Here is a 20863-nt window from a genome sequence, read left to right on the forward strand (position 1 = left end):
AACCCAGATAAAAGTTCACGCCACTCAAGCTAAGAGAATGGGAATAGTAATGGAGATAAATAAATTTGAGAGAATTTGGTATAAATACTCTCACCCACAAAAGAAATAAAGGAAGTAAGGAGAAAAAAGAAAAAAGAAGGAAAGAAAGATCTCATGGAGAAAAGTTTGTTCTATGCTTCTTTTCTCCTTTGCTTAGATAGAACAAACATGCTGGACATGTATGGAGGCAGGGTGTATATGAGAAAGATCTGTATCTCCCTTTCAGTTTTGTTGTAACTTAAAGTTTCTCTTAAAAAACTACTTAAAAAACAAAAATAGAAGAAGAAAAAGAAAACAGTATAAAAGATTACGTTTCTGTAACATTTGACTTATTTTGAACACCAGGTGGCAGTAGATATAACATTTATCTCATATGAATGCTTAAGGAGAGAACAGTTTGTATTTTGTGTATGCTCAGATTTTTTTCTACTATCTAGGGCATGCAAAGCACACATAAATGTGGAATATAATGTACTAATCTGTTAATTCCATCATCTATATAATTTTTGAGTCTGTTCCTGTTAATTTGCTTTTCTGCTAGTTACAGTTCATATTTTCCTTCTTTGCAAGTGTGATAATTTTTTTAAATGAATGCCAGTCAGTGATAATTTTACGTTGTTAGGTCCTTCAGAAAGCGTTTAATTTGATTCTGGCTAGCATTTTAGCAAGTTGAAACCAGTTGTATTCTTTCAAATCTTGCTTTTAAGCTTTGTTGGTGTAAATCTGGAGCAACTTTAAAACTAATTTAGCCCCACTACTAAGACAATTAATACTCTTCTAAGAATTCTACCAGTATCTCACATGTAACAAGGTCTTTACATGTTCCCTGCAGGAATGCAAATTATTTCTAGTCCTGGCACGAAGGCCAAGACCATATAAAATTAGATCAGCAAACATTCTGAAGCTGACACATTTTTAGGAAACTGCTTTTCTCCTGCTGTTTCATTATGCGTAATTTTATATGCATATACATAAATAATGCTTATTACTCCAGATTATGTCTAAGCTCTTCTTTGTATATTGTGTATGTCTGCGCTCAGTTGCTAAATTGTGTCTCTTTGCCACCTCATGGACTGTAGCCTGCCAGGCTCCTTTGTCTATAGGATTTTCCAGGCAAGAATCCTGGAGTGGGTTACCATTTCCTCCCCCAGGGCATATTCCCTATCCAGGAATTGAACCTGTATCTCCTGCTTGGCAGGTTTCCCCAGTGGTAAAGGATCTGCTTGCAATGCAGGAAAACGCTGGTTGGATCCCTGGGCCAGAAAGATCCCCTGGCCAAGGGCATGGCAATCCACTCCAGTATTCTTACCTGGAGAATCCCAAGGACAGAGAGAGCCTGGTAGGCTACAGTCCATGGCGTCGCAAAGAGTCAGACACCACTGAAGTGAATAAGCATGCATGCACGCACTCCTGCTTGACAAATGGATTTTTTATCACTGAGCCACCTGGGAAGCCCTTGCATATTGCATCATGTTTCTAGACCTTTATAATTTTACTTTGAAACTACTTTTGAACCCTACTTTTTAGCTATGTATACAGAAAAACTTGTAGCTGTATTCTCCCATTTTTACGACATTGTAATGGCCTTATCTCAAATTAGAGTACTGTCATTAGCACATACTAGAAAAGAAATATATTTCTAATCCTATTTAATGAGAAAAAGCAAAGTCTGCCAGTACTACATTGCTTAGTTTATTGTCTCACATTGCTGCCTACATCTTCTCCAGAAACTTCTATAGTTTTGAAAATTGGAGTGGCAATTGTGAAAAAGTCAAATGTGTAGATTTCCATGTTGTGTGTGGGTGCTAATTTACTTCAGTCATGTCCGACTCTTTGCAACCCTATGGACTGTAGCCTGCCAGGCTCCTCTGTCTATGGGGATTCCCCAGGCAAGAATACTGGAGTGGGTTGCCATGCCCTCCTCCAGGGGATCTTCCCAACCCAGGGACTGAACCGGTTTCTCCTGTAGCAGATCCTTTATCGCTGAACCACCCGGGCAGCCCAAAGTAAAACAATTCTTTTTTGCTTTGGTTTTGAGGACTAATGTTAGTAATTGCAAAATACAAACATCTCTACTTTTTTCTACCTAAATTATAGAAGATCAATTGTGAATAGTTTAAGACTTAATTGGTTGCTGGCTGGTACAGCCAGGCTCTTCTCTGCCTCCTACAATTCAAGCCTACCTTTTAACCTTTTCAATGACATTATCTAGTTATATCTACATATAACACCATCACTGAATATTTGGTGAATTCTTAGGGGCATTTAAGGTAATATTGAATAGGGACTCAGATGATCACTTTCTGAATTTAGGCAGAGACAAAAATATAATAATCCCAGCACTGCCAGAAGAACAATAAAAACACAAACAGCAAGGACTAAAGGCAAGAGATTACAAAAAGGTTGTGAGACTGAAAAGGGTACGTGAACTAAATAGATGTATGGTAACTAAATAGTTGGGAGATGAAGCAGAATTAGAAAAAGAATGAATAATACACACCATATTTTGCAAATAAATTCACAGGCAAACTCTCACCAGGGACCCCTCATACACACCAAGGAGGTTTTATTTTTTAAGACTCCCAATGAGAACCTAGGTATAGTGAAGGGACTCCTACAGTGGCAAAGTATGGTATGCACTCATTGTCAAAGCATGGTATATATTATTTTCTTAGTGGCAGGGGGAGAGGGATACTAAATCCCTTTCCTACCACACAAGTGAGGAGAACTGTTTTTTACCATGAAGAAAAACAGCTATACTTCATCAAACCAATGAATCACCTAGCCTAGTACTTCATCACTATCCCAAGAGAGGTTTTCTGGACAGTGTTATATGACATTAACCACCAAAATTGACTCTAATTTCCTATATGGTGCCATCATTTATCAGTTCATCTTGACTCTTTTTGTCTTGATTTTATATCATCTCTAGGAAATACAAATCCAATAAACTCACTTTATATTTTATAGCATGGTACTTTGGTTTGTTCTTGATTGCTTCTTAAAGGCTTTGAGTACTACGGAATTTGACCAAAATTCCTCTTAATCATATTAATAAATTTAATCATCTCATAGGCATTGGTCATTATTTCTTTGTCTTAATCAGCTAGAGTCTGTATGTTCTAATTTACATTTTCTTGAGGAAAAAGTAACATGAGTTTGAAAGTCTCTGGGCTCTAATTATTCTGAATATCATATGGATTATTCCCTAATGAAACCCAGATTAGGTGTCAGGGAACTATAGAGAAATGGTTGGTTGAGCTAATTTTACATCTCAGTGACTGTGCATCAGACAATTTAGTTGAAGGGGGACTTCAAGGTAGTAAGAAAAGACAGTGACTTTACTGCATTTAGTCAAAAAGGCTATCACTCCTACTACAGTTAATTCTTTTTCCTCTATCTGCAAATAATGAAGAGAAAGTGACTTGGTCACGAAGTGGCATTGAGTATTAGCCCCAAGTGGCCGAATGTACTCTTCAACTGAAAGCGTCACAAACTTGACAGCTAAGGTCCAAAGGGCAAATCTCTGAAGCTCAGTAAGCCGCCCAGAAAAGTAAATCCTGGGGCTTGAAATTCTGTGTGTTTACCACTAGGTTATCATCTCCATATTAGAAGGTATGGAAGTAAATTACACTAAAGCTGCAAATGCCATCATTCATATTTACATAGCAAGGCGATCTATCTCTTTTTTAAGGCCGGGATCCACTTTGCCACAACGTCAAAAATCCTTCCAGTTTCCTCCTTGGTGGAAATTTCCCGTTTCTCTTTGAGAAAGATAATTCGATTCTGTTTGCATCCTTCTTCCTCCCAACAGGCTGTTGTAGAAAACGCGCGCGCGCACACATGCAACCGTACACAATGATTTATAGAGATTTCTTTTCACAATTGCTCCTACCCAGCTCCGAAAGTCAGAACCTATATGACTGATGGCCTATCCAGATGAGCGGGTCCCAGGTCGGGAAAGGGACCCTGTGCGCTAAGTCTCCCTCCCCACCCAGGGCGACCTGGGCTCCTCACTCCACCTTTGAAAGGAAATGCATTCTTTGCTTGCCTGGAAGTCTCGGTAGCCCGATCGATCTATTATAAAAGAGAAAGGAAAAATCGCAGCCTAGAGACAGGTCTTGCGCGCCACCATCCCCCCCAACAGACTCCGTGGGCCAACTCCCAGGGAGGGAACGGCTTCCCAGTATTGAATCCTCGGGGCTCGAGGCCCAGGAGGGACTGGCGGGGTCACTGCCATCGGTCTCCACCTCCTCTGCCCGTAGTTCTTTCTCTCGCTCTGCGTCAAGTGTCTTCTCGGAAACGTTAGCCGATTCAGCAAAGCAGGAAGAGTGGAAAGGGTGATGGGGCGGTGTGAAATAAGGGAAGGACTCTCCTGGCAGTTGGAGGGACACACACACACACGCACACGCACACACTCACACACATTCACGCCCCAACCAATGGGGTAGGTGAGGGTGCGCAGTCGAGCGACCCCCTCCTCGGCTCTCTCCTGGAGGACAATGGAGAGCAAGTGGCATCTCCAACACGGAGGTCGGGGCTGGCCCCCGCCCGGGTCCCCGCCCAGCGCCCCCAGCAGGAGCGGAGGGCTGCGCCGAGCGAGGGTGGGGCAGGGGCGGGGAGCGAGGAGGGGCCGGAGCTCCGGGGCGGGGCCGCCGCCTTTCTGGGCGCGCCCCGGAAAGAGGGGCGCAGTCGCCCGGCTGGCCCTCGCCGGCGTTCGCCAGGCGAGTGTCTGGTTTCCAATTCCGCGGGCTCCGGAATTGGGGCTGGGCTAGCTTGGGTGCCAGCGGCGGGTAGTGGCAGGCGCCGGCCGCGCAACAGGAGCTCAGAGAAAGAGGGCGCGGCAGCAGTGGAGGGGACGCCGGGGGACAGGAAGGGTCCCTGAAGCCCGCGCCCTCCCCGGGGCCAGACTCTGCGGGCGCACTGGGTGGGCATGATCGGCGGGCACGGCGGCAGGTACGTGCCTTTTCTCTTGCTCCTCTGGTGTGGCGGGGACGGAGGCCGCCAGTCCGTCTCTCGCCAGTCCTCTGCTCAAGCGCCACACCCACCTGTGTCCGTTTTCGCGTCTCTGGGGTTTGGGCCACCTGGCATTAACGCCACCTGGAAGTAGAGCGGGGAGAAGTTAGGCGAGGAGGTGCCAGCGACTGGACAAAGGGGAGCTGGAAAGGCAGCTGTTTCCCTTGCAAGGTCGGTCTTTTGCCAGTTTTGACAGTGTGGGTTTGCTGCCAGATCCTGAAAATGTGGAAAGGCAGAGCCGCTGTACCGAATGGCCACTGTTATTTCTCTTCTGTCTACGGTAGCTGAGTCGCCGGATGGGTTTCGGTTTCAGGGTTAGGTCATATTCTTTAGGAGCAAAAAACATGTGTTCTGTTTCCCATTTGCAAAGGTGAGCGTGCCGAACCCGCAGAACTGACACTACCTGTAGGCTGGCAAGGATGCGCCGCACCCCTTCCGAGCACATAAACACAGATGATTGACGGGAGGCTTAGCCTTATTTCTCCGGGCAGTTTATTTTCTTTTCAAACGAATGTGCATTTTGTTAGTGAAATTCAGATGGGTTTCAGAATCATTTTTAACTTTTTATCGACTAAAGCTGAAACTATCATTTAGTTTTTAGAAGAAAATAATTGTTTTCGTTACTTCTTTGAAATGCAAACCTCAAAACGAGATTAACAAACTAGAAACTTCAGTGCCAACTTTGGTGATTATAGCAAAGATTTCTCATTATTTTAGTGTTTATATTAGCAGCGTTTGAAATAATTTTAGTTTTTTTTTATTATAGTAGCAGCGTTCGAAGTAATTTATATCGGCTCTGAAGGTAAGAGCAATTTTTATGTGAGAGAAGCTTAAGGGGAAGTTTTAAAAAGCTCACTTCAGTAAGATAAATACCAGATCAACGAAGGCTTTTAAAAGGATGATGGATTTTCATTTGTTGTTGTGAAGTCAGTATTAAAAGGTTCAAGTTTTTTCAGAAACACAATTATTGTTCTTGTCTATTTCTCTTGGTTCTACATGGCAGGAGAAAGGTACTGTCCTTTTTTCTTTCTCTTGGTAATTTAAAATATATGTTCATGATTTTTGCTTTAATATCCATAAGACTTATCTATATATAATCTGCAAACCACGTCCAATTATTCAATAGCCCATTTTATTGAAGTCTTCAAATTATTTTCCATCATTTAAAAAATATAAACTAGAATTCATTTTTTTAGAAACTAAGTTGTTAATCTTTATTTATTTAATCTTTGTTTAACATTTTAACAATGTTATTAATTATTTGAAAGCTTGTCTTATTTGAGCTCTATATATGGGATAACCATAATTGCTAGAACAGCTTATTCACAATAAAATGCTGGACAAAATATGTCTTATGATATAATGAAGGATGTGCCCTGTGTTAAGCAAATGACAATAGCTTCAGATAAGTTTTGTATTTTGTAGATGGTTTAAGTACCTGTCTATTTAGAGGTCCCCTTTTGAAGGTGAACCGTTGTGCGATCGAGGGACATGGTGACATATTATTGTAGAAGCCGGTGTATGGTATGCCATGATTCCTACGGTACAGGTTAGGGCTTACAAGGTACCTGATGCTTTTATGGAGGAAAGATGAGTCAGGTTTGTGTCTCTGCCAAGAGCAGCCTCCTGCTCTCCTAGGACCAGGAGGTTATCATGGGAGCCCTGCTGTGGTAGTGCTTCTGTGTTTTTGCTACCTGTTGCTGAGGAGACTTCTGGCAGCAAAGAGAAAGTAAGAAATTCAGAGGTGGAATCTCTGGGATCCTATTCACCCTATTTAATGTGACGGACCAACTTTCTCTGCGGCAAGGAAAAAGTAGAATGTTGTGTTTTTCATGAATAATAAAAATATTTATCTAATATCTATGCCTATTAGATATGTGAAAGAGTGTGAAGTACTGGGAAGAATGATATGCTGTTTTTTCTAACCTTGTAAAGGAACTTAAAGTTTAGAGCTATGAATGGGTCATTCTGAATGTCATAATGGTAACAATGTATGATTTTCCCTAAAACTCTGTCTCAGATCCTTTTCCCTAGTCTTTGTCATCTGAATTAATGGTTCTACCATTCACCAAGTATTTACTCCCTTCTCTTCCTCCTCATAGCGTTTCATCCCTAATCAGTCCATATTTTGATCTAATGCATCTCTATCCAATTATACTTCTCAGTTGTACCTCTTCCACCCTGCTTTCTTTATCTACCCTGCCACCAGATTTGTGGCATGATTATGACTTTCGTGGATTCATGCTACAGCCTTGATGCAACCTCTCTACTTCCAGAGTTTGCTCCCTTGTGATTACCTCTCCAAGAAAGCAACACCATTGTGTCGCCCCTTAAGAACATTCAGTGGATCATAACTACAAAGAAAAAAGGAATAAATGCAGAAACACAACAATGGATTATCAACACATTTCTTCTGTTAGCATCCAGCTCACTGTCTAATCTGGCCCTCCGCTACAACCTCTCTGAGCGCATCTCCCATTCATTTATGTGCTCCAGCCACCCTGGTCTTTTAGTACCTGAAACACAAGAAGCAGTTTCACTCCCTAAGGGCTTTTCAAATGTTCCCAGTGCCTGGACTGTTCCTTCCTCTATTTAAATGTCTAGCTTGTTTGCAGACTTACAACCTCAGCTCAAAGGTCTCTCCTTCATAGAGATCATCCTTGATCTCCTTGTCAAAAGTAGACATTACATATTTGTTTCTGTCTTGGTACCTTGTTTGTTTCCTCCATAGTGATTATTACAGCATGCTGGTATTTTGTAGATCTGTATATTTTGTGGTTTTATGTATTGGATGCTCCAAATGAATGGACACCATATCTTTCTTGCTGACCCTGCTTCCAGAGTCATACCTGCAGTGGGGAAGTAGGGGGTTCTTGATAGTTATGAACAAAGATAAGACTTATTTCACCATAGAGTTCAGTAACCCTGTAAACTTAAGCATGTTAGGATTCCACTTCTTTCTTTGTTGAGCATCTGGTAAGTTTACAATGCAGAACTATGATTCTGAAGAGGTAAAATTAAAATATCTTGAGATGTATTCCCATCTCTCAGCAGTGTAGGCTTTAGGTATTCAAAGGGAAGTGTATTATAACACACCCTAAAAAGGCAGTAACCACAACTGGATTAAAATGTATTTTAAAGACACATTGGAGTGCATAATCCAATGATTTTATGACTTTAGTGCAAGTGACTCATAATATACAATGATGACCTTATTAGGTTTAAATCTACATCTTTCACCAGGATTTGAGACTCGCTTTGTAATCACTAAATTTAAAATCTTGTTTCATAATGAATGAGAACAGTGGGCTCAGTGGATGGAAGTATAATCAAATGAAGTGGAGGTCATAGATTGGTGCCCACATGATCCAAATTTGTGTTTACTCCAGACTCAAGGGGCAAATTATCTCACAAACCCAAAATGTTCACTAGGAAGACTCAGACAGACACTGTGGGCTAACCTAGGAAGATCCATCACTATTTTGGGGATAGGAGCTGCTGCTGCTGCTAAGTCGCTTCAGTCGACTCTGTGCAACCCCAGAGATGGCAGCCCACCAGGCTTCCCCATCCCTGGGATTCTCAAGGCAAGAACACTGGAGTGGGTTGCCATTTCCTTCTCCAATGCATGGAAGTGAAAAGTGAAAGTGAAGTCGCTCAGTCGAGTCCGACTCTTAGACCCCATGGACTGCAGCCCACCAGGCTCCTCCGTCCATGGGATTTTCCTGGATAGAAGAGTGGGCTTCAAAATGCTTGTTGGTTAATGATAGCATTGTAATTATACTGCAGTTTATGCACACACACACACGTGTGTGTGCATGCCCACAATTTGTGTGGCAATAAGCCCCCTCTTTTTCTGAGCCTATACATAATGATATTAAATGAAAAATAAGTTTTTATAGTAACATTTGGTTGAAAATTTAGCTTTCAAGTAGGCACTTAGCTTTGATTAATGATATTTTTGTCTTGCAAGTGATCAACCATTTGTTTGTTTTTGGTAAAGAATTGGGCAGTCGTGTTTCTTCTTGAAGAACTGAACTACTTCATGAATTGTCACTAGGGATTTTGTTAAATTTGCCCTTATGGTTGTACAGTGGGGTTGTTGTAATGTATTGGAGTGCATCTGTGCACTCATTGAAGTTAGGCGTCCATTTTACATATCCTACATTAACTAATTCATTCCCACATTTAGTTATTAGGCTTCCTTCTTCGGAGCTGTGTAGGATTAGGTTACTATTTAGGATGGCAAGGTCATAATGAAATGGATATCCTAAGATTGTATGAAAATGATTTTTCTTACGGGAATTTATAAGAGCACGTTCAAAAAAGGTGGGTAGATTACTTTTGTGGAATACGAGAGAACAGTTGGTGTCTCGCCATCCTGCAGAATGAAATTTCTTCATCGAAGGTTTAACTTACTTTTCCTTCTCTGTGTAGCTGGAAGGCAGTGGCTTTAGGCAACAGGGAAAACCATCAGCCTTGGGCACCTAAAAGTAGAATGAAGTTTGGAGGAATGAAACCTTTGAGTGGTGAGGAAAAATGCCAGACCATGAAAGAGGGGAAGGGGGAGGGAATGTCTCAAAGAGTGCCAATAAATATCATCTGCCGCAAACAAATTTGAATTGATATTATATGGAGAACTGAATTATTCTGTATCTTTTTAGTCTCACTGAGAAAGTCATTCTCTTTTCTTTTCTCTTTAAAATAACTGTATTTTAAGTGAAAAGAAATTCTGTCATTGCTGCTTTTTAATATAGGAAATACCTTTGGATTTTTAGAATAATATAACCTGGAGCCAAAAGCCATATATGGTTGTTAAATTATACCATTACTTTAACTGTAATTTCATTGCTATTCATTTTATAATTTCCTTTTGTTGTGTCAGGTGTTTGAGAGACTGCCATTATTGATCACAACTTTCTTTAAAACGTCTCTTTGGATTTTTTACAAAGCTGTCTGAATCATTTATCAACGTATGATAAAACTTTAATTGCACCTATGATTGTTCACTTGGAAATTGTTCACTCTTGAAGGGAGTGGGTGCATTTACGTTATCATTAAATTACCATCCCTTCCCTGAAATGAATGTCTTTTTCTTTCCCTTTCTCTCTTACATTTCATCTTCTAAACAGTAATACAAATTTTGCTCCACTGTTAGGCCAAAGTATTTATACAAATAATTAGAAAATTGAGCCTCTAAGAAGAATTAATAAGATTAGATAGATGTATTAAAATACAAAGACATTTCTATAGAGATGGTTAATGAAATCTTTGTGTTATATGCCAAACCAAACTTCTTGTGTCATCTGATTTTTTTTTTTTAATTGGGGCAATTTCTTGGTATGTAGTGTCTGCCAACTGTATCAGTCATTCAATGTAATTAAAAATGTCAACTTCTTCAGGGCCTATGATTTACAAGTTCAAAAAAGAAGCAAATAGAAGTAAATAGTACATATTCATATTGATACATAAAAATATAACCTGGGAAAACAAGAGAAATGTTGTTTGGTAATAAAATATCTCCTTATGTATGACTTATATTCCACTAAATGTTCATTCTTTCAAGTTCAATGGAGCTGCTTCCTTTAGGGCTTCAAGTAGGATGATTTGCTAACTATACATATGTTTTAAATGGAATAAGTAAAATATTTTATTGGTAAATTATGCTTTTACTTTCTCTGGGTGATGGTATAGAGTTAATATTGCTTATAGGTAAATTTTATGGGCCCAATATTTATAGGTAATCCTTTCATGGAACAAATTTTACAAAGTTGAAATGACCTCCCTCCTCCAGCATAATATATATATTCTTGTTATCCTGGACAAATTATGGTAATTCAAGTAGGGAGAAAAGAAATGTCATCATCAGGGGTCAACTGGAAACAGTTCTGTTCAGTCGTTCAGTCATGTCCAACTCTTTGCGATCCCATGGACTGCAGCACGCCAGGCTTCCCTGTCCATCACCAACTCCCGGAGTTTACTCAAATTCATGTCCATTGAGTCAGTGATGCCATCCAACCATCTCATCCTCTGTTGTCCCCCCTCCTCCCCTTCAATCTTTCCCAGCATCAGAATTTTTTCAAATGAGTCAGTGCTTTGCATCAGGTGGCCAAAGTATTGGAGTTTCAGCTTCAGCATCAGTCCTTCCAATGAATATTCAGCTTCTTATAATCCCGAGAGATCATCTGACAGACTTTCAGGAATGAATGTTTGTGGAATGACTATGCAAAGAATCTCTTTTGGAAATTCATATTGTCTCTCCTATAATTCAGAATCTTTGTAAAATACTGTATAATGTGTTGAAAACACAGAGGAATAAATTTGTGTTTACATTAGTGTAGTGAAAGAATTGTTTTCTAGATATCTCCCTTGTGGAACATATGATCTTAGTCAAATGCTGAAAAGTGAAAGTGTTAGTCGCTCAGTTGTGTCCAACTCTTTGCAACCCCATGGACTGTAGCCCACCACGCTCCTCTGTCCATGGGATTCTCTGGTCAAGAATACTGGAGTGGGTAGCCATTCCCTTCTCCTGGGGATCTTCTTGACCCAGGGATCGAACCCAGGTCTCCAGCATTGCAGGCAGATTTTTCACTGTCTGAGCCACCAGGTAAGCCCTAGTCAAATGCTTTCACTTCTCAGATCAAATTTACTATAAAATTGATAGTGTCCATTTCTCAGGGTGGCTGTACAAATTAGGTTAAAATATATATATTAGCAACAGGCATTTTAGTGTCTCACATTTTAGGGAAGTGTTCAGTAATGTTGGCTAGACATTTGGTAACAGTATATTATAGTCAAAATTTACCCATTATATTTTGAATACAAATGTTGCAACATCTAAAGTTTATGATTGTTAATTCTACATTTAATCCTGTTTCAGTGAATACTAACAATGCACTTTATCCTGACTTTTTAATGATAGTATAGTTATACATCTCAAACATAGGACCACTGCATTTATAACACTTGCTGGTAAAGTTTTCAACTACAAGCTATTACAAATAGTTTATATGAAATATGTAAGAACTTCTCAGTAGGAAGACATGAGAGAGGCATTCAAAGATCAAGAATTTAACCATCCAGTTACACTTTATTTATGACTTTCAACCTGATCCATCAGAATTCTGCATTAATAGAGAGCAGGTCAGTGGAGGTGACCTGTCAGATGTCCTATTAGTGATCTTACAACAAATAATATCTACTGTGATAAGAATTTTTAAAAAAGCATACATGAAATTTCTCACTTATGTATGAAATCAGACTTCCTCTACTAATTCAATTATCAGAGTATAACTTTGCATTTATAAATCAGTGAATAAAATGTGTGAACTTGAGGGAAATAATTGACAGTTACATTCATTCACTTACTTTATTCCACTGGTGATACATGAACAAATATCCACATCAAATTAAGGATGATAATTAGTTTTTTAATTGTTTTCTTTAGCAATTCATACATTTTGCTCAGATACACAGAATAATAAGACATGGGCTAGAGCAGTATCATGAAGACATAAAATAAGTGTATGATGGATACATTACCATAACGGAAAATATAGATAGCACAATTTACATCTTGTTAAAATTACTAATTGCTCCTTGGAAGAAAAGATAAGACAAACCCAGACAGTGTATTAAAAAGTAGAGAAATCACTTTGCAGACAAAAGTCAGTATAGTCAAAGCTATGGTTTTTATAGTAGTCATGTACAGATGTGAGAATTGGACCGTAAAGAAGGCTGAATGCTGAAGAACTGATGCTTTCAAACTGTGCTGCTGAAGACTCTTGAGTATCCCTTGGACAACGAGGAGATCAAATCAGTCAGTCTGAAAGAAAATCCACCCTGAATATTCATTGGAAGGACCGATGCTGAAGCTGAAGCTCCAGTACTTTGGCCACCTAATGGAAAGAGCCAACTCTCTGGAAAAGACCCTGTTGCTGGGAAAGACTGAAGGGAAGAGGAGACAGGGATGGCAGAGAATGAGATGGTTAGATAACATCACTGACTCAATAGACATGATTTGAGCGAACTCCGGGAGATAGTGAAGGACAGGGAAGCCTGGTGTGCTGCAGTTCACAGGGCTGCAAAAAATTGGACATGATTTAGTGACTGAACAACAGCAATATTACTGCTAATAACATTAATTTAATAGCTTTATGTGTGAGGGCCTCCTTTTACACTGAGCAGTACATTAAGTGATTTGCTAATGCTCTTTTTAAATCCCCACAATCACCCTCTGAGGTGAGAAGACTCTAAGTCTCAGAAGTTAGCTAACTTTCCCAGAGACTCACTATGATTGTGAAACGTGGGTAACATAAATACTCCTTTTAATGAAAGCAAAATCTTATTTACCCCAAAATTAAGCTTGCAAATATTCCACACAGATACACCTGATTACTGTGTATTCCACCAACACTTTTTTAACCCATAATGGTACTGAAATAATCTACATTTGCAATTAAACATACCAAACAGTGTAATTATAATACTAGAGAATAAGAAAAGGAAAGATTGAAGCTTATTTAAATGTTCATCTTGAATATTGATCTTAGGGAGCGCATTTGTATTAAACTGAAATTGAGATGTAGGTAAGAGTTTGAAGACATTGTATTATTATGAAATGCATCTATACATTTGAAGTGTTTCTGAGGTTGTTTTAGACATTGGGTAGCTTTGCTTTCTTGATCTAGACATAGATCTGACATGACTATATTATTATTATTCTGACATGACTTGGCCATAATTAGAATATTTTGCTTATATGAGAGAGTCAAGACAGGAAAGGAGACTTTCCCAAGGTGGGCAAAAGTTGAAAGAAGGGTGATAGTGTCATTGAAAAGGGTATGTGTGTGAACTGTCTGGGGCAGATTTATTCAGCTATGAGCTATGAAATGGAGTAGAAGCAGGGAGTGGAGTGTATCTTGAGATCCTGGGTGCTAGAGAATGGAGACGGAGAGATTGCAAAGTGATCTTGTGCAGGGTAAGAAAAAAAGATAGTATTCATCTAAAGTGTTTTTTATGTTCTAAAGCTTAGCATTTATTGTCACACAGAATCAATTATTTATGTCAATTACAGTGACTCTTTAACATCAGTGATTCAGGGTTCAATAACGGTTTTAAAACATTTGGGGAAAAATAATTTATTTTACATGACATAATTTTCTAAGATGATTTTCTTTTAGTATCTGTTATCTACTTAGATACTGTGCTTTGAGTGGTATATAAAAAACATGAGAAAATGGGCCCCTAAGTTCTATGATATATCTCAATCTGTTCTAGTGATTGTGCCTTGTCCGTGTATCCACTAGACTATTAAAGTTTTAATAGTAGAGACCATAACTTGTTCATATTTGCATCTCTGCATGGTGCCATCACAGTCATTCTTAATACATATTTCATCAATAAAAACATATTTCATCAATACTTATTACACAACCATGTCCTTGACTTTAATTAAAAATAGCTTTTTCATTGAAACGGAACACTTTCTAAGAGTATAGGAGGAATAAGTTAAGAATTTAATAATTTATATTTCTCTTACATAGTTTTTTACCATTACAACATAAATTATGTTTTTTATTTCTTACTTAGGGAAGGGACAGCATTCCTGCTTATTTCCTTATTTTCTGCTCCAGTGCGGGTTCATCAATTGTAGATGACAATATTTAGCCTTCTTTGCCTTAAAGAGCCAAAATATTTTGACATGTACGCAAGTTAATGCTTTAAAAAGGCTGAAACCCAAATCCTTTTCTAAAAGTGAGCTTTCTGTTGGAAGGATTCGCATAAGAGATGAATCGGTAGCCAGATAGTTAAAAGAAAAAGTTCAAAGTAAAATTTTCAACTGACTTGTCTGGAGGTTGAAAATCAACCATTAATCAATCATTAAGCCCTGTCTGGTTGGCCTCCAGAATGTGTAGGTTAGGCGTTCGTATCCAAGATGGTATCAGTGCCGTTGAGGTTTGTGGGGAGGGAGGACCTGGCAGAGATCCCAAGGACAGTGGTAAAGGGATGCAGAGTTGCCCCAGGTCAGTTCCTAGAACGCTCAGCCTCACTCTTCTCAGCATTTGTGTATGTTCTTAAATTTGATGGTATTTCCTTCTTTCCTTCCCTCTTCCTTTGTTCACTCCCTTCAGCAACTATCTATTGGGTAGGTATTCAAGGTACTATTACAGACACTGTACATGCAGCATTGAACAAAACACAGCAGTTTCCTGCTAGTTTTGAGGCTGATAATGAATAAGTAAATAAATGTTTATCACTTCCTGACCTTACACTGTATACTGTGAGAAAAAAAAAAAGCAGGACAGACCACATATAGGAAAGCAGGCGTTGTTTATTAAGGGTGGCTTTTGTCTTTTAGGGGTGCTATTTGAACAGAGACCTGAAAGAGATAAGGAAGTGTGGAAGCCAGCTAAGTGACAGGAAATTTATTCCAGTCACAAGAAGCAGTGATCGCAATAGCCCTAAGGTTTATCTGATGTGTTTGCTGAATAGCAAGGAAATCAGTGTGACTGAAGTGCAGAGAGCAGAGTTGAAAGTGGTAGAAGATGAGGGCCTTTTCTCAATTTGGAAAAGATTACTAAGTCTGCCTGGAGGTCTGTGTGTTAAACCAACATTACAGTGGGAGCAATGTTATAGCAAGGGACAAACTTTGGGAGGGGGTGAAGTGTGCATGTTTTAAAAACTGGATCCCATTCTTAATGTGAATACCACACAATCCAGATTAATGATTGAAAAACTCTTAATTTCCTTACAAAAGTTATCTTTTAGTCATTTTTTCAATGATTTATATGTAAAGGTCATATTGTTTTACCAACTGCAATAGACTAGATTCTTGGAAATCATTTGAGAAAAGAAGGGGTAATACAGAGCTTACAGTTGAGAGTATCTAAATGTTTAAATTCTGGAAATTAAAACATGGTGAAAGTACAGTAACACTTTGTATATTTTGATTACTTTTTATATCATGCAAATTATTTCTCATAAAATAATGATACTGCATATATGTGATTGAGTCCTATAACTTCTTGGCCTTTTTGCTAAGATCAAGTGTATAAAGGAGTCCTGCCTGGCAAAATAGATAGCAGGGAAGCACATCTGAATCCCATCAAGTTAGACCCAATGCTAATTGCTGTGACTTTGGTATCTCTTGACTCTCTTCCTTACAGTTGTCAGAAAATTTTTGTGAATTAAAAAATAAAAAAAATTTTGTGGTAAAATATACGTAGCATAAAATGTACTGTTTTAACCATTGTTAAGTGTTTAATTCAGGAGCATTAAGTACATTCACATTGTTTGCAACCATCACCACCATCCATTTCCAGAACATTTTCATTATTCCACACTGAAACTCTGTACCCATTAAACAATAATTCCTCATGCTTTCTGTTCCCCCCAGGCCCTGGTAACGACCATTCTACTGTCTTTCTTTATGAATTTGCCTATTCTAGGTACCTTATATAAGTGGAGATATATGGCATTTGCCTTTTTTTGTCTGGCTTGTTTCACTTCACATAATATTTTTAGGGCTCATTATTGTTACAGCATGTATCAGAATTCCTTTCTTTTTAAGGCTATCTAGTAGCTCATTGCCTGGAGAATCCCCATGGTCAGAGGAGACTGGCAGGCTACAGTCCATGGGGTTGCAAGAGTTGGACATGACTGAGCGACTAAGCACAGCACAGGAGTCCCTTGTATGTATACACCACGCTTGATTTATCCATTCCTCCACTGATGGATGTTCAGGTTGCATCTGTGTTTTGGCTATTATACATAATGCTGTGATGAGCATTGTTGTACAAATAGCTCACTGAGTTCCTGCTTTTAATTCTTTTGGGTATATAAAAGAAGTGGAATTGCTGCTGCTGCTGAGTCACTTCAGTCGTGTCCGACTCTGCTGGATCATAGGATAATTCTACAATTAATTTTTGAAGAAGTGCCATACCCCTTTCCGCCATGGCTGCACTATTTTATTTTATTTTTTTTTCTGCACTATTTTATATTGCCACCAGCAATGTACAATGGTTCCGATTTCTCTACATCCTCATTAACATTTACTTTCTCTCTTTTTATATAATGGTCATCCTACTGGGTGTGAGGTTGGATTTCCCAATGGTTTTGATTTGCATTTCCTAATGATTAGTGAAATTGGTTTTTTCATGTGTATATTGACCATTTGTACATTTTCTTTGAAGAAATGTCTATTCAAGTCCTTTTGTCATTTTAGAATAGAGCTGTTTGTTTTTGTTGTTGAGTTTAAGATTTATTTATATGTTGTGCCTATTGATCCCTTATCAAACACATGATTTGCAAGTATTTTGTCTGTTCCCGGGTTGTCTTTTTACTCTCCAACATCTCTTGACACACGAAAGTTTTCATTTTTGTGAAATCAAATTTATCTTTTTCTTTTGCTGCCTGTACTTTAGGTACTACATTCAAGAAATCATTGCCAAATCCACTGTCTTAATGATTTATCCTGTGTTTTCTTGTTTTTATAGTATTAGCTCTTATGTTTAGGTCTGTGATCCATTGTTGATTTTTTTTTCCATTCCTGTAGATGTTATAGAGTTTTAGAGTCTCCCGCTTTGCATTACCCACCATTCCCAGTGGTTTGTTCTTTAGTTCAGTATTCCTTACTCTGAACATTTTCCTTTCAATAACCTCCATTGCATTTTTTCTTGTATGGCAAGATTAAAATGCTTAAATTATTGAAAAAGTATAGTAGTGATATAGAGGGATTCCTGGTACAGAAAGAATATTACATATTCATATTCTCCTAGTCTCTAATTGGGTTCTTTCATTCTTTAAATGATTATTATTAAAAAATTATTATAGTTTAAGAATTCTGATTCCTTACTAACTAGTTAATAGATTCAAGAGCTCTTTATATGCTCATTGTAGATACCAGTTCAGTTCAGTTGCTGAGTCATGTCCAACTCTTTGGAACCCTATGGACTGCAGTGTGCCATGCTTCCCAGTCAATCACCAAATCCCAGAGCCTACTCAAATTCATGTCCATTGAGTCAGTGATGCCATCCAACCATTTCAGCCTCTGTTATTCCCTTCTTCTGCCCTCAGTCTTTCCCAGCATCAGGGTCTTTTTCAATGAATCAGTTCTTCGCATCAGGTGGCCAAAGTATTGGAGTTTCAGCTTCAGCATCAGTCCTTCCAATGGACATTCAGGACTGATTTTCTTTAGGATGGATTGATTGTATCTCTTGGCAATCCGAGGGGCTCTGAAGAGTCTTCTCCAGTACCACAGTTCGAAAGCATCAATTCTTTGGCACTCAACTTTCTTTATGGTCCAACTCTTACATCCACACATGACTACTGGAAAAACCATAGCTTTGACTATATGGACCTTTGTAGCCAAAGTAATACGTTTGCTTTTTAATATGCTGTCTAGATTGGTCATAGCTTTTCTTCCAAGGAGCAAGCAGCTTTTAATTTCATGACTGCACTCAACATCTGCAGTGATTTTGGAGCCCAAGAAAATAAAGTCAGCCACTGTTTCCACTGTTTCCCCATCTATTTGCCATGAAGTGATAGGACCAGATGCCATAATCTTAGTTTTCTGAATGTTGAGTTTTAAGCCAACTTTTTCACCCTCCTCTTTCACTTTCATCAAGAGGCTCTCTAGTTCTTCTTTACTTCCTGCTGTAAGGGTGATGTCATCTGTGTATGTGAGGTTACTGATATTTCTTCCAGTAATCTTGAATCCTGCTTGAGCTTCATCCAGCCCAGCATTTCACATGATGTACTCTGCATATAAGTTAAATAAGCAGGGTGACAATATACAACCTTGATGTTTCCCAATTTGGAACCAGTCTGTTGCTCCATGTCCTGTTCTAACTGTTGCTTCTTGACCTGCATACAGATTTCTCAGGAAACAGGTCAGGTGGTCTAGTATTTCCATCTCTTTGAAGATTTTCCACAGTTTCTTGTGATCCACATAGTCAAAGGCCTTGGTGTAGTTAATAAACCTGAAGTAAATGTTTTTCTGGAACTCTCGTGCTTTTTCGATGATCCAGTGGATGTTGGTAATTTGATTTCTGGTTCCTCTGCCTTTTCTAAACCCAGCTTGAACATCTGGAAGTTCACGGTTCATGTACTATTGAAGGCTGGCTTGAGCATTACCTTGCTAGCATGTGAGATGAATGCAATTGTGTAGGTAGTTTGAACATTCTTTGGCATTGCCTTTCTTTGGAATTGTAATGAAAACTGACCTTTTCCAGTCCTTTGGCCACTGCTGAGTTTTCCAAATGTGCTGGCATATTGAGTGCAGCACTTTAACAACATCTTCTTTTGAATTTGAAATAGCTCAACTTGAATTCCATCACCTCCACTAACTTTGTTCTTAGTGATGCTTCCTAAGGCCCACTTGACTTCACATTCCAGGATGTCTGATTGTAGATGAGAGATCACATCATTGTGGTTATCTGGATCATGAAGATCTTTTTCGTACAGTTCTTCTGTGTATTGTTGCCACCTCTTCTATATATCTTCTGCCTCTGCTAGGTCCATACCATTTCTGTCCTTTATTGTTCCCATCCTTGCATGAAATGTTCCCTTGGTATCTCTAATTTTCTTGAAGAGATCTCAGTCTTTCCCATTCTGTTGTTTTCCTCTATTTCTTTGCATTGATCCCTGAAGAAAGCTTTCTTATCTCTTCTTGCTATTCTTTGGAACTTTCCATTCAAATGGGTGTATCTTTCCATTTCTCCTTTGCTTTTCACTTCTCTTCTTTTCTCAGCTATTTGTAAGGCCTCCTCAGACAAGTATTTTGCCTTTTTGTATTTCTTTTTCTTGGGGATGGTATTGTTCTCTGCCTCCTATACAAGTTCACGAACCTCTGTCCATAGTTTTTCAGGCTCTCTGTCTATCAGATCTAATCCCTTGGATCTATTTGTCACTTCCACTGTATAATCATAAGGGATTTGATTTAGGTCCTACCTGAATGGTCTAGTGGTTTTCCCTATTTTCTTCAATTTCAGTCTAATTTTGGCAATAAGGAGTTCATGATCTGAGCTACAGTCAGCTCCCAATCTTGTTTTTGCTGACTCTTTAGAGCTTCTCCATCTTTGGCTGCAAAGAGTATAATCAATCTGATTTCGGTGTTGACCATGTTGTGATGGCCATGTGTAGAGTCTTGTGTTGTTGGAGGAGGGTATTTGCTATGACCAGTGTGTTCTCTTGGCAAAAGTCTATTAGCCTTTGCCCTGCTTCTTTTTGTACTCCAAGGCCAAATTTGTCTTGGAGTTATTCCAGGTATCTCTTGACTTCCTACTCTTGCATTCCAGTCCCCTACAATGAAAAGGACATCTTTTTTGGGGTGTTAGTTCTCAAAGGTCTTGTAGGTCTTCATAGAAACATTCAACTTCAGCTTCTTCAGCATTACTGTTCGGGGCATAGACTTGGATTACTCTATTATTGAACAGTTTGCCTTGGAAATGAACAGCAATCATTCTGTCATTTTTGAGATCGCCTCCAAGCACTGCATTTCAGACTCTTGCTGACTCTGAGGGCTACTCCATTTCTTCTAAGCATTCTTGCCCACAGTGGTAGATATAATGCTCATCTGAGTTAAATTCACCCATTCCAGTCCATTTTAGTTCACTCGTTCCTAAAATCTCGATGTTCACTCTACCTGTTTTACCACTTCCAATTTGCCTTGATTTACGCACCTAACATTCCAGGTTCCTATGCAATATTGTTCTTTACAACATTGGACTTTTTTTTTTTTTCATTTATTTTTGTTAGTTGGAGGCTAATTACTTTACAGTGTTGTAGTGGTTTTTGCTATACACTGACA

General features: G+C 38.9%; 1 protein-coding gene across 1 annotated transcript in view; it reads left to right on the forward strand.

Annotated features, from left to right (window-relative positions):
* Positions 1-4720: 4720 nt before the first annotated feature.
* Positions 4721-20863, forward strand: part of SCN9A (sodium voltage-gated channel alpha subunit 9) — a 165254-nt gene continuing 149111 nt past the window's right edge. The window contains exon 1 of the mRNA XM_020874124.2: positions 4721-4995. The gene's annotated coding sequence lies outside the window, so the exon portion shown is untranslated. The remainder of the gene's footprint in view (positions 4996-20863) is intronic.

This window comes from Odocoileus virginianus, chromosome 13 (assembly GCF_023699985.2).
Source record: "Odocoileus virginianus isolate 20LAN1187 ecotype Illinois chromosome 13, Ovbor_1.2, whole genome shotgun sequence".
NCBI lineage: Eukaryota > Metazoa > Chordata > Mammalia > Artiodactyla > Cervidae > Odocoileus > Odocoileus virginianus.